The sequence below is a fragment of the Petaurus breviceps genome, unplaced genomic scaffold (genome assembly GCF_028583685.1).
Source record: "Petaurus breviceps papuanus isolate PSGF00001 unplaced genomic scaffold, PetGlider_PUasm1.0 139, whole genome shotgun sequence".
NCBI classification, from domain to species: Eukaryota; Metazoa; Chordata; class Mammalia; order Diprotodontia; family Petauridae; genus Petaurus; species Petaurus breviceps.
The window spans coordinates 5,319,991-5,331,591 of NW_027185697.1; the positions used below are offsets into that span (position 1 = coordinate 5,319,991).

Here is an 11,601-nt window from a genome sequence, read left to right on the forward strand (position 1 = left end):
AGAGAGAGAGAGAGAGAGAGAGCGCTATGGTAAATAATGGTAAGAGAACTTAGAACCAAACAACCCTGTCTTGAAGTGCCACTTTGACACAGTCTGGCTACATCGGGGGGGGGGGGGCAAATCAATTTAAGCCTGGTTCATGTGGTTAGAGTCATATAGGACATCAGAGACTATCTAATCGAGTTTTGGGTTCTATGAAATTATTTTAAATACTATTTTGATGGCCTTATTTCAATATGATGACAACTAATGTCCCTTCCATATTTGAAGCTACATAACTATGTTTATGATTATTAGGGATCAAGTTAGAATAACAGCATGACACAGTAGACCACTAGACATAGAGACAGAAGGTCTGGTTTAAGTCCTAAGGATACCACTTGACTAGGCCATATCAACTCCTCAATTCTCAGTTTCTCCATCTGCATAATGGAGATAGAATAAATTGTTCTCCCTGAATTGCAGGTCTATTGTGATAAAACTACAAGAAAATAATGAAACTGATACAGCAATAGAATGTAAAGTTTTTGAGGGTAAGGATTGTCTTTTGCCTTGTTTGTATTAGTGTTGTCAGCACTTTGCACACAGTAAGTGTCTAATAAAAGCTCATTCCCCTCAGTTTCTTCCTTATTTTAGGGATAAAGAAAATGAAGTTTGGAGAAGCTGTGACTCCCTCAAAATCATATAACTCGAAAGGATTTTCACTCATTTCTTCCTGACTCTGCATTTAGAACTTTATCCACTAGTTCATGAGCGAGCTTCGGTCATTTCTTTCTTTTAACAGCAAATGAAAATGATACTCAGAGATATGGGGTGACTCACGCAAATCATGAAGTCATTAAGTCAGTCAAGAAACATTTATCGAATGCTTATTATGTCTCAGGAACTGGCATAAGTGCTAAGGGTTGGAAGAGAAGCAAAATATAGACCCTGCCCTCAAGGAGATTATATTCTAAAGAGGGAGACCACATCTAAATGACGGAGACAGATTCGTATCAATCCAGAATGAATGAACGCACGCTAATTTGAATAGAGAACCCGCAGCTAGCTCTTGACAAGATATTTGGTAAAGCTGAGCTTTAGAATCCAGGTTTTCCATTGTATCTCTAGGCTCATAGCTCTTCCAGAGCTATCATGCTGTGCCTTGATGAGTTGTGGCAGAGGTCCTGTGCAGCTGGTAACCACAGGCTCCCCCAATGCTCCAATGTGCTCATGGGAGAAGGCCTGTAGCACACTCGCAAAACTGTCAGCAAAATAATTGCCAGCTCTCACTGATAATAAGCTCTCCATACCCCTCTCAATAGGTAAGGCATATGATAAGATTGCTTACTAATTTCATCCTTCCCTTTTCCAATGCCACTTTCCTGGATGTCTAGGATATTCTGTGTTTAGAATGTATTCTCTCTCTATTACTACTCATTTATTCAACTAATTAGTCCATCAAAAATACCACTATTCAATCAACATTCCATCTCAATCTTCCTTATCTTTAGAGAGTAAGTTTTGAGGATAACTCTACTGGGGAGGCCCTGCATTTTATTTCAAAGAAAGACATGTCTTTTAAGATATATACTGTATACCTGGCATTGTTATGGATGCTGGGGATATAAATGGAAATAAGAATAGAATCCCTACTTTAAAGATCTTACATCTTACTGTTGTTGGCCTTTGGTAGCTTCTGATGCCCCTTCCCCCATGAAACTTTCTCAAAAATAATCTAGGAAGAAATGGCTCTTCCCTCCTTGAATCTCCCAGCCAACTCTGTATGTCCCTAATGATGTTATAACTTGAATTATAGTTATTGTGAACATGTTTCATGTTCCCATTACTTACAGTACAAATCATAAAGATTTTTGAAGGAAGGAGATAGACTTGTTTTTGTTTTTATTTTTTCCCAACTTCAAAACCAAATACACAAAAGCTATTTCATATATGATTCCTGAGATGAATAAAATTTATTTCTCCCCATAAGTATTTTCCTTTGGCATATATCTCTTAGTTAACTTGTTGTGAGCCATATTCCCCTGAGGGGGAGGATGCAGAGCAACTAAAAAGGTGCCATATGGGCTCCATATGGACACTGAGTATTGGTATATATGTATCATGTTTTTTAAAATATATGTAGGTCCATAAATAAGCCATTATCAAAAAACATTTACCAAGTGCTTAACATGTGCTAAACGGTATGCTAAGGCCTAGGGATAATGAAGACAGATAAAGAAACTGTTCTCTGGGAGCTAATATTCAAATGGAGGAGATAAGCTTCTAACAACTATGTAAACATAAGATACATGCAGAATAAATAGGAGATGGAATATAATCTCAGAAGGAAGGAAAAATATTGTGTATAGGTTTATGTGTATGTTTGTGTTTATGCACATACACATACATATGTATATATGTATATGCACATATACACATACCCATGTATATGCACATATATGTATATCCACATATATATATGCATATAAATAAATTCACATAAATACCTGAAAAGACATCTGGAAAAAAAAAAGTGGCATTCAAGTTAAGTCTTGCAGTAAGCCAAAAAATCTGGGAGTGAGAGGTGATGAGACCATTCCATCGTTTATGAGAATGGTCATTACATTTATGGACAACATCCCTTGATGAAAATAAGAGAAAGGAATAGCCAGGCTTTTGTAAACAGTATTTCCCAGAAGACCACGACTATATGATCACATAGTTCACAGAAAAGGACAAAGAATATAATATCCCACTTTGATTATTTATTGTTGACATGTACATGTGTGTCAACATCTGGCATCTCCTCTTTATATCAAAGTCCTTCACAAAGCAGCTTCTTAAATAAGATTCCAAAACACTTACCAGAGTTCATGTAACAGGTGATACAGAATAAAAAGCAATTGTGAGAAGAATGTTTTCTCTTCAGAATGTGGTAGGCAAGTAGGAGGATAAACCATGGGACTAAATCATTAGTACATATTTCATGAATAGTCACAACAGATGAATTCTGACGTAAGCACAGAATTAAATAGTGAACAAGCCAGGGGTCATCTTTGAAAAACGGTTCAATGGTTCCAATGATGTCTATGCTTCTTACTAAAGCTCATCTTGTTAACATCAGTATTCTTTGGGTGATGCTACACGTGAATTGAGAAATATCACTATTTCTGATGATTCATAATTGTGGTTCATCTGAAGAGCAATGGATAGAAGCATGATGGGAACAAATAGATTTCAGTCTATTACCAATAATAACTGCAGTGGAAGATATAGAGTAATGGATTTCACAAAAGAGATATATGACTGGAAAAGGACATGAGACGATCATGTTACCAGAGACTGAAGTAACAAATGGACAGTTCATATATTCTAGTGATAGCCAAGTAATATTAAGAATTCAGAAAAGTGATTGAACTCATGGACATGGACGTGAGTTGAATGGGATTTGAAGATAGGGAAGCATTGTGATTTCTCCCACTAAAGGAAGTACCCATAAAGATCAAAGTTATCCTAAACCCACTGAAGTATGCCAATTCTGTTGCAATAACTAAAATTTAAACAAACAAACATTATGTATTATCTACTGTGTGACTGTCTTTGTTATAGACATTGGAGATACAAATAGAAAAGTGAAAAGCCCTTGTGCTCAGAGACATTACAGTCTAACAGCAGAGACAATTTACCCTTTTTAGGCATGTGCAACACATATATGAGTGCATAAAACACATATCAAGCAAAGATAAGTTTAGTTTAGAGAGAAATGACTAGCAAATTGGAGAAGGTGAGGAAAGGTCTCATGCAATAGAAAGCATTTCAACAGGGTGCTGAAATTGATTTAAAAACTACTTATATCATAGCAACTTTTTGTCATTTATTATTTCCTCTATCAATTCATAATAGAATCATTTTCTTCATTGGGAATATGTCACACTCTCCTCATAGCCACGATGCACCTCTCTCTTGCCCTTTGGGTGACCCACATCCTTAATTCTCTGGAGAATGTGCATTTCAATGAATTACAGCTATTCTATATCAATGGGAAAATATTAAGGTTAAAACTATGAGTCTTTGTTTCAGGGAGCTGCTTGGGGTTTATAAAAACATTACATGGTTTCCCTAATTTAATTCAATTCCCTTTCACTCTCCTTTTCAATAGCAGACCCAATTTATTGCCCACCTATAGGGCTTACATTGTGTGTGTATCTATATGAATGTATGCATGCATAATGTAAAGTTAATGGGATATAAGATCTTCCCCAACCATTTAAAGGCCTCACGTGGAGCCCATTACAGGAAGCTTGATTAGGGGAGGCTTGCTTGTAGGAAGACTTTCATACTTTTGCTAATTTCTAATTAGGCACTGAGTCACAGGGTTATAATTCCTTATGATTCTGCTAAGTGTATATATGCTCTGAGTTAGTGTCTTGCATATGAGAGGGATCTTGTGATTCCCAGGAAAGATTTTTGAGTGGTAACATGTTTAGGGTTCTTCAACTGCTCAGATGTAAATGTTCTCTCCATTCAGGACTGTATGTATATGTAGAGCATTCTTGATTCATTCAGGCAATCAGAGCCCTGTCTGTTGCTTTTTATTTCTCTTCTCATGTTTTCTCTGTATTTTCTCTGAAGTTCAGGGTGCTGACTTTTCCCCTGACCTAGTGAATGCAGTTTAAAATGATTGTTGACCCCTTGAAGAGCTATCTTTCCTAGTAAAGGAGATCCAAGAACCCATGCTAGCAGCCATCCTGGGTATGCCAGTGTGGTTGCTGCTACATGTATACACATGTATGTATATGTATGCACAAATATATAACAATACATACATATCTATATATCTATCAATGTGTAGATACATGTGTGTATGCACATATATAAATATACACATATATGGGTCTCTTTGTGTATGGATGGATCTGCTGATGTACCAGGTCTATGGGATGTATTTCTAGTGTTAGTAGACTTGCTATCCAGTAATGCATTTTTTGATTATCACATTCTATCAAACAACTTCAGTAATGTCTTTGAAATTGTGTGATATTAAGGAGGTCTTCACACTTTAAGAGGTTGTACATAACTTTTGTAAAATAAAGAACAATATGTTAGGGTAAGGAAATCTGGTTTTTAATCCTGTGTCCAATACTAAGCAGGTATGGAGCCTCGATCAAGGCACCTATCCTTCATCTTTATGTCTGTAAAATAAAGGGTTTGAACTGGGCAGTAGAGATTATTAATGAACATTCTCATTTTTCTTTTCTGTGTTTTTGTGATTCTCCGAGCCAATATCCTGTCACTAAATAGTATCCTTTCCAATACTACAGGTCACAATGGGGATGTAACTCACTGAAATCTAGATTTCTCACTCAAAAACTCTTTGCTAGGAAACACAATAATGACACTGATTTGACATTTGAGACACCGCCATATCCTCTCACAACATTTTATGTCATCTTATTTTTTACTCAAAATATCTTAGTCTTTTTGGACATAGTTGGTGGTCTGTCTCACTGAATCTGTTCAGGAGATTTTTTTTTCTTCTTTCATAAAATGAAAAAAAATATTAAAAGAAAGCAGATGTCAAAGGTTTGTTCTTCTCAGAAAGCTCCACTGGAAATTATGTAAAAGGGAGCACTGGTTCTTAAGTTTCCTTTGTGAAGAGTTTCTCCCATACTCAGAAACTCTCAGTAGTTTTCTATTACCACAAAGTCCTCCATGGACAAGTCCCAATCAACCTTTTCAAACAGAATACGCATCATTTCCCCCTATACAAAAGATGCTGAAACAAAACTTTCCTTCTTAAAAGAAACAAACAAAATAAAACAAGCAAACATAAGAAACATGCCCTGGACTTGAGCTCAAAAACCACCTTTTTGTGTTACATTGGACAAATCACATAAACTTACTGGGGTTCAGATTTTGATCTACAAAGAGAGATCATTAGAATCACAATTTTCATTACCTTCCAAATTTAATTCTACCTACCTCTGATCTCCCACCTGCAATCCTTTACTACCTTTCCTAGAAATCCTTGCCTCTTCACCTTCATGTCTCAGAATTCCTTCTCTTCTTCAAGGCTTAGCTCAAGAGTCACCTTATGTATGAGAAGTATCCCCAGCTGGAAATCCTCCCCAATTCCTTACCCTGACCCCATCACTTCAGAGATATCTCTGTCTATACTTTTCACAAACTTTTCTATATAATCTCCCTGGAAAGACTATAAGCTCCTCGAGGACAGAGAATGAATTTCCATTTGTCTCTATCTCCTCAGTCCTCAAAATTTCCCTAGTACATACTGGATTCTTAATACGATTGGAGTCAAATATAGGTTAGAACTGCAGATATGATAAACAGAAGGAGAAAGTAATATGGAGATGAAAGTAAACAGAAAACAATATTGTGCTGGCTTACATTCTATGATCTTGAAGATATTTCTTTGCTTTAGCTAAATAATAACCTATCAAGACATTAAAAACAAGTGAGAACATGGCAGAATGTTTGGTAGTTCAAATATCAGAATAATTGAATACATTCCCAATTGATGTGCAAAGTATAGTGGTAGGTTTATGGGAATGAATAAAATCTAATGCCTTCCCTCAAGGCCTCTATACAGGAAATAGGCAATCATCTAGAGAAGTCATGGCCAAATTTAAGTGTCCAATTATGGTGGCATCTAGTCACCTAAAAAGCATTTATTAAATGCTTTCCAGTACCAGCTACTCCTCTAAGTACTGGGAATACAAAGAATAAACATATATGTGTGGATACCTACATGCATGTGAATAAATATGTGTGTACTATATACAGATATGTATGCCTACGTGCATATATATGCGTATTGTGAATTAATATTTATGCATAAATCACATACATACATACATACATAGATACATACACACACACACCCTGCTGAGGGAACGCATAATTTACAAAGATTCTGGATTAGGATACAGGCACCTGAAAGTAGCAGCAGAATATAATCTGTGACACTGAGAAGGAGAAAGAAGAAGAAGCTGGAATAAATTTCAGTGAATGAATTCATTGGTTCTTATTTTCTGGGAGCTTTTTCCTAAAGGATGAGTGACATAGTAACATACTATACTTACAAATAGTATAGAAAAGCCTCAGATGGTGCAATTGGTAAGTTAGGCGATCTTTTTTCTCAATTTCTACTATTGCTTAGCCATTGAATGGTTGTTGCCACAGATAAACTGAGCCTGGAAAAGATTTTAATTTTGAAAATTCAAGGTCATCTACTGCACCCTCAGTCACTGCTAGCCATCTTGACTTTTGTCTTGCCACTGGACTTCAATGACTGGAGGAAAGAGGGAGACCGACAACTTTGCCCTCAATAAATTTATTTTATGGGCAAGTCAAGACATCACCCTCAGGATGTAATTGATCCTCTTCAAAACAAAAGATGAACATCAAGAAGAAGCAAAAGTACTAGATTAAAAGTCAAAATAGACCCAGGTTCAAATCCTTCCTCAAAGCACTAGTTGTTTGACACTATATAAATCTCTTAGCTTCAGTTTCGTCATCGGCAAAATGGAAATAAATGCACATTTTGATGAGGATAAAATGAAACCATATACTTAAAGTGCTTTGCAAACCTTAACGAGCCTTTTCAGTGTTGGTTCCTATTGTCAACATCATCATCATTATCATGATTGCCAGATGGTGTGCAAGAAGCTATTTGGGAAATTCACGCACTTGGCGGCTGAAATGTCACCTGCCTTTGAAGAGGAATTTGTTTATTACTTGTTATTTCTATGAGCACCATTGTTTTTCTTCCACCTCTCTAAATTTGTTTATTCTATTAGTTTTCTGAGCAGTATGCTCAAAGGGAAAATGGTGCCAACACATGAGGTGATGTCATACAGGAAGATCCCTAAGATTGTGGTTGTGACAATGACCTAGAGAAACAAGAAGGCTGCAAAAGAGTATCCTCTGCTTACTTATCAGCCTCTGATCAATGACTTACATTCAGGGCAATTAATTCTTCATTATTTGCCTATTGTTATAACTCACCAATGTTCTTTTTTCCACTCAAAATTCATACCTCTGTTACTTACTGCAACTATAAAAATGAGACCCTTAAGCTTCCATAACTCAAAAAAAGTGAGGGATTGAATTAAATGACTTTTACAAAATCTTCCACTTTTATGTCCTGAGGTATTCTACACTTTCCCTTTGATTAGTACACATTGCAGTCATATTTTGCTGGTGCCTTGGTCACAGTCAAGTGCTCTGAATGTGGAGTGTTATAAAGGTATTGCTTCACTAACATGAAGATAATTTTTTCTTTCAGTTTTAAACAATAATGGAATTCTTTATTAATACAACTGAGCTTTCACAATGTTGTTAAATGCCAACTCCTCCTTCCCTTCCTCTCTCCTTCTTGTTGATGTACTCTCTCTCAACCACTGCCTTAGAGAATATCTACTTTCTTTTGAAGTTTTGCCCATTTCCATCTATGACAAGAAGGTTATTTTCTTTACACCAAGAGCAACTTCCTCGCAAAACAAATTCCCTATTTACTCCTTGCTTTCCTCGCCTTGCCATATCATTTCAGCTCCTTAAAGACAGAAGCTGTTTAATTTTTGTATTTATGGTTTTGGGCACAGTACTTGAAACATGGAAGGCCATTACCAAATATTTGTTAAACAGAAATAAACTGAATGTCTCTGGACCTAGAAGTGATAAGATTGGCCAGATGGTAGAGTACTCAATTTCTGCAAACCTCAACATGAAAATCCCCAAAGAAGTGGAATTTCCCAGATATGGGAAAATTATAAATCACATAATAAAATAGGGGTAACAAGGGACCACAGTGAATAGAACATTGGCCCTGGAGTAAGGAGTACCTGAGTTCAAATCTGGCCTCAGACACTTAACACTTGCTAGCCGTGTGATCTTGGGCAAGTCACTTAACCCCAATTGCCCTGCCCCCAAAAAATGATATCACAAGACAGTAGATACAAGCCCTTTACAAGGGGACTAGTATACTTGCAGAATTTTTGGTGGACTCACAGTCATAGGAATCTATTCCCTTATGCTTGCAATAAGGTAGTTAGGTGGAAGAGTATATAGAAAAGCAGAGCTGGGCTCAGGAAGACTGGATTTCAAATTTTAACTAAGGCATTTACTAGCTCTGTGACCCTATGCAAATCAAACTTTATTTGCCTCAGTTTCCTCAACTGTAAAAATGGAGATAATAGCACCTGCCTCATAGTGTTATTGGAAGGATCAACTGACATTTTTTTACAAAGTATTTAGCATAGTGCCCGACACATAGTAAGCACTACATAAATGCTACTTATTATTATTATATGCCTGAAGAGTCCAAAAACCAAAATGTGTTGAGTTTGCTAAATTAAAAGAGAGGAGGAGAAGGGACAAGATAGAGGAATCAGATCAGTCTACTATGAATGATGTATGCAGAACTACAGGCTAATTAATGCCGAGCAGATTATTGGTCTTGATAGAAAAATGGCTAAAAAATGTCGGTCCAATTCTATTCTCCTGAAGGTTACTCAGAGAAGGGACCTAGGATAAATAACTCTCATATTTTCCAACACCAAGAGTTTGAGGCTAAAAATGGTCTGACTGTAGAGGTTACAAAACAATGGATCTAACAAGAGAGAAAAATGCTAAAACTGAAAGGATTATTAAAGATAATAGAAATGAAAACCATAATAGAATATTAATATCAACCACTATTCAATTCTGTAAGTTTATTGTTTTTCTTTGTCCTTTGTTCTCAAAGAGGACCATAACATCAGGGAGGGTTCAGAAAAAAAAAATACAGTGATTCAGTTTAAAAATTAGTTAATTTGGAAATTAGATTTCTATGCATAGCATGAAAGAGAAAAAAAAAACAGTTGAATACATGAAGAAGAATCTCTCGCTAGAAGAATCTGCAAGAGATCAATACATATGAACACAAAGATAGTTAAGTAAAGGAAAATATGTCAGAACAGAAATTAATAGCAAAAGTCAAAACATATGACCCTGAAGACAAGATGAAAAGTTATTATAGTGCTTTTAGAAGAACAGAACAAATCTTAATGCAACAACTTGATAATAATGCCAACAAAAAAAATGCCTGGGACTTTTTAATAAGGTGATAAATCCTTAAGAAAATCTTCAGATATGCAATAGGGATTAAAAATAAAATGTTCCCTTTTCAATAGGTTACATTTAATAATATTAAAAACAATTAAAATGTTGCATAGGGCAAAGATAAAACTTTCAAATCAGAAGGGATAGTAAAGTGGTCAAACTAAGATATTCTAGTTTAAAAAAAAATACTCCAGAGAGAGTGGACTAATAAATTCTAAAAAATAAAAGGAATTAAAGTTTCAAATACAAGGATATATCACATGCACCTGAACATAACTATTAATGAAACAAAAAGATGCACATTCACCAAAAAAAGAAATCTCTTGAAATCTTTTGGCAAAAAGAAAAAATGAAACAAAAATAAAATGAAGATGAGCAGAATATTTTAACTGCCACAGAGCAAGTTTTCTTTAAGAAAACAAATTTCAAAGTATAATTCTGTTCCTGGTTCATGTTCACTAATAATTAATGATTCCTGATCACTATTTAATGTTTCTCTGTTTCAATCCTCACACTTTATTAGAATTTCCACTTATACATCACCCTACAAACTACATACATGTCTCATCTCATATAAAGTGTGGGTGTTAGTTCAAGTAGTTATGCAGAATTCAGAGTATTTCACTTTTCTATCAAATACTGAAACAATATAGATAATCGTGGGAAGGGCACAAAAATGTGCACTTGATTTGTCATTTCAGCTTGTAGCTTAGCAAGAGAAACTTACCAAATTCCCTCTGATACCATTCCATCCTCACTCCCACATAGTTAAAAAGGAAAAAAAAAACAACCTCTGTGATACAGCAGAATGATTCCAATGGGGATATGGCATGTCCTCTCATTACATAACATTTCTCTTCCAGTTTTTTTCCTGTGTTTTTTTTCCTTTTTTTTTTCTCTCCCCAAAGTCCTTCAAGCCCTCTCCCTCAATAACCCTATTTGCAAACTATTCTCATTCACTCATTAAGCCTTTCCCTTAACAGTACGCCCAGTATCAGATACAGATGGCCTCTAACCCATCACTCCCCCCTCACATTCTGTTTTCAAAAAGACTCTCTGTCCCTTCCCCCAGGATGGTTTTAAACAGGAAACTTAACAAGGTCTTTTGAACCAAGATTTAAAGCGGTTTCATCATACCCTCACTTTCTGCTGTCTCCAGAAGGGCCATCAATAATGAGGCAGATGAAAGTTATATATCTGTAACTTAGCAACCAGGACAAAGCTAATGAACATTAGGTTGGAGACTGTATCCTTTATAAATAAAGCCCAAACTGCATCTTGGCGGAATGTATTTCCCATTTTATTGCTGTTTTGACACAAATGAAACCAAGATCTATTCCCCACACTTTCTTTTGGGGGGTAGTTACTTGTGGTGGTGTTCCTTTTCCAGTTTATGTCTTGTGTTATTACCCTGTGGGATAAAAGGGAAGAAATGCAAAGAACTACATAAATTGAAACCAAGTGTCTTTACTGTAAAATGCCCCCATTTATTTATAT

The 11,601-nt window shown here is 35.8% G+C and overlaps 1 long non-coding RNA gene across 1 annotated transcript in view; it reads right to left on the bottom strand.

The window, feature by feature from the left end:
* Positions 1-11,082, bottom strand: part of LOC138145993 (uncharacterized) — an 85,690-nt gene extending 74,608 nt beyond the window's left edge. Inside the window, exon 1 of the long non-coding RNA XR_011164357.1 lies at positions 10,832-11,082. This is a non-coding gene — a long non-coding RNA (uncharacterized lncRNA). The remainder of the gene's footprint in view (positions 1-10,831) is intronic.
* Between the last annotated feature and the right edge of the window lie 519 nt (positions 11,083-11,601).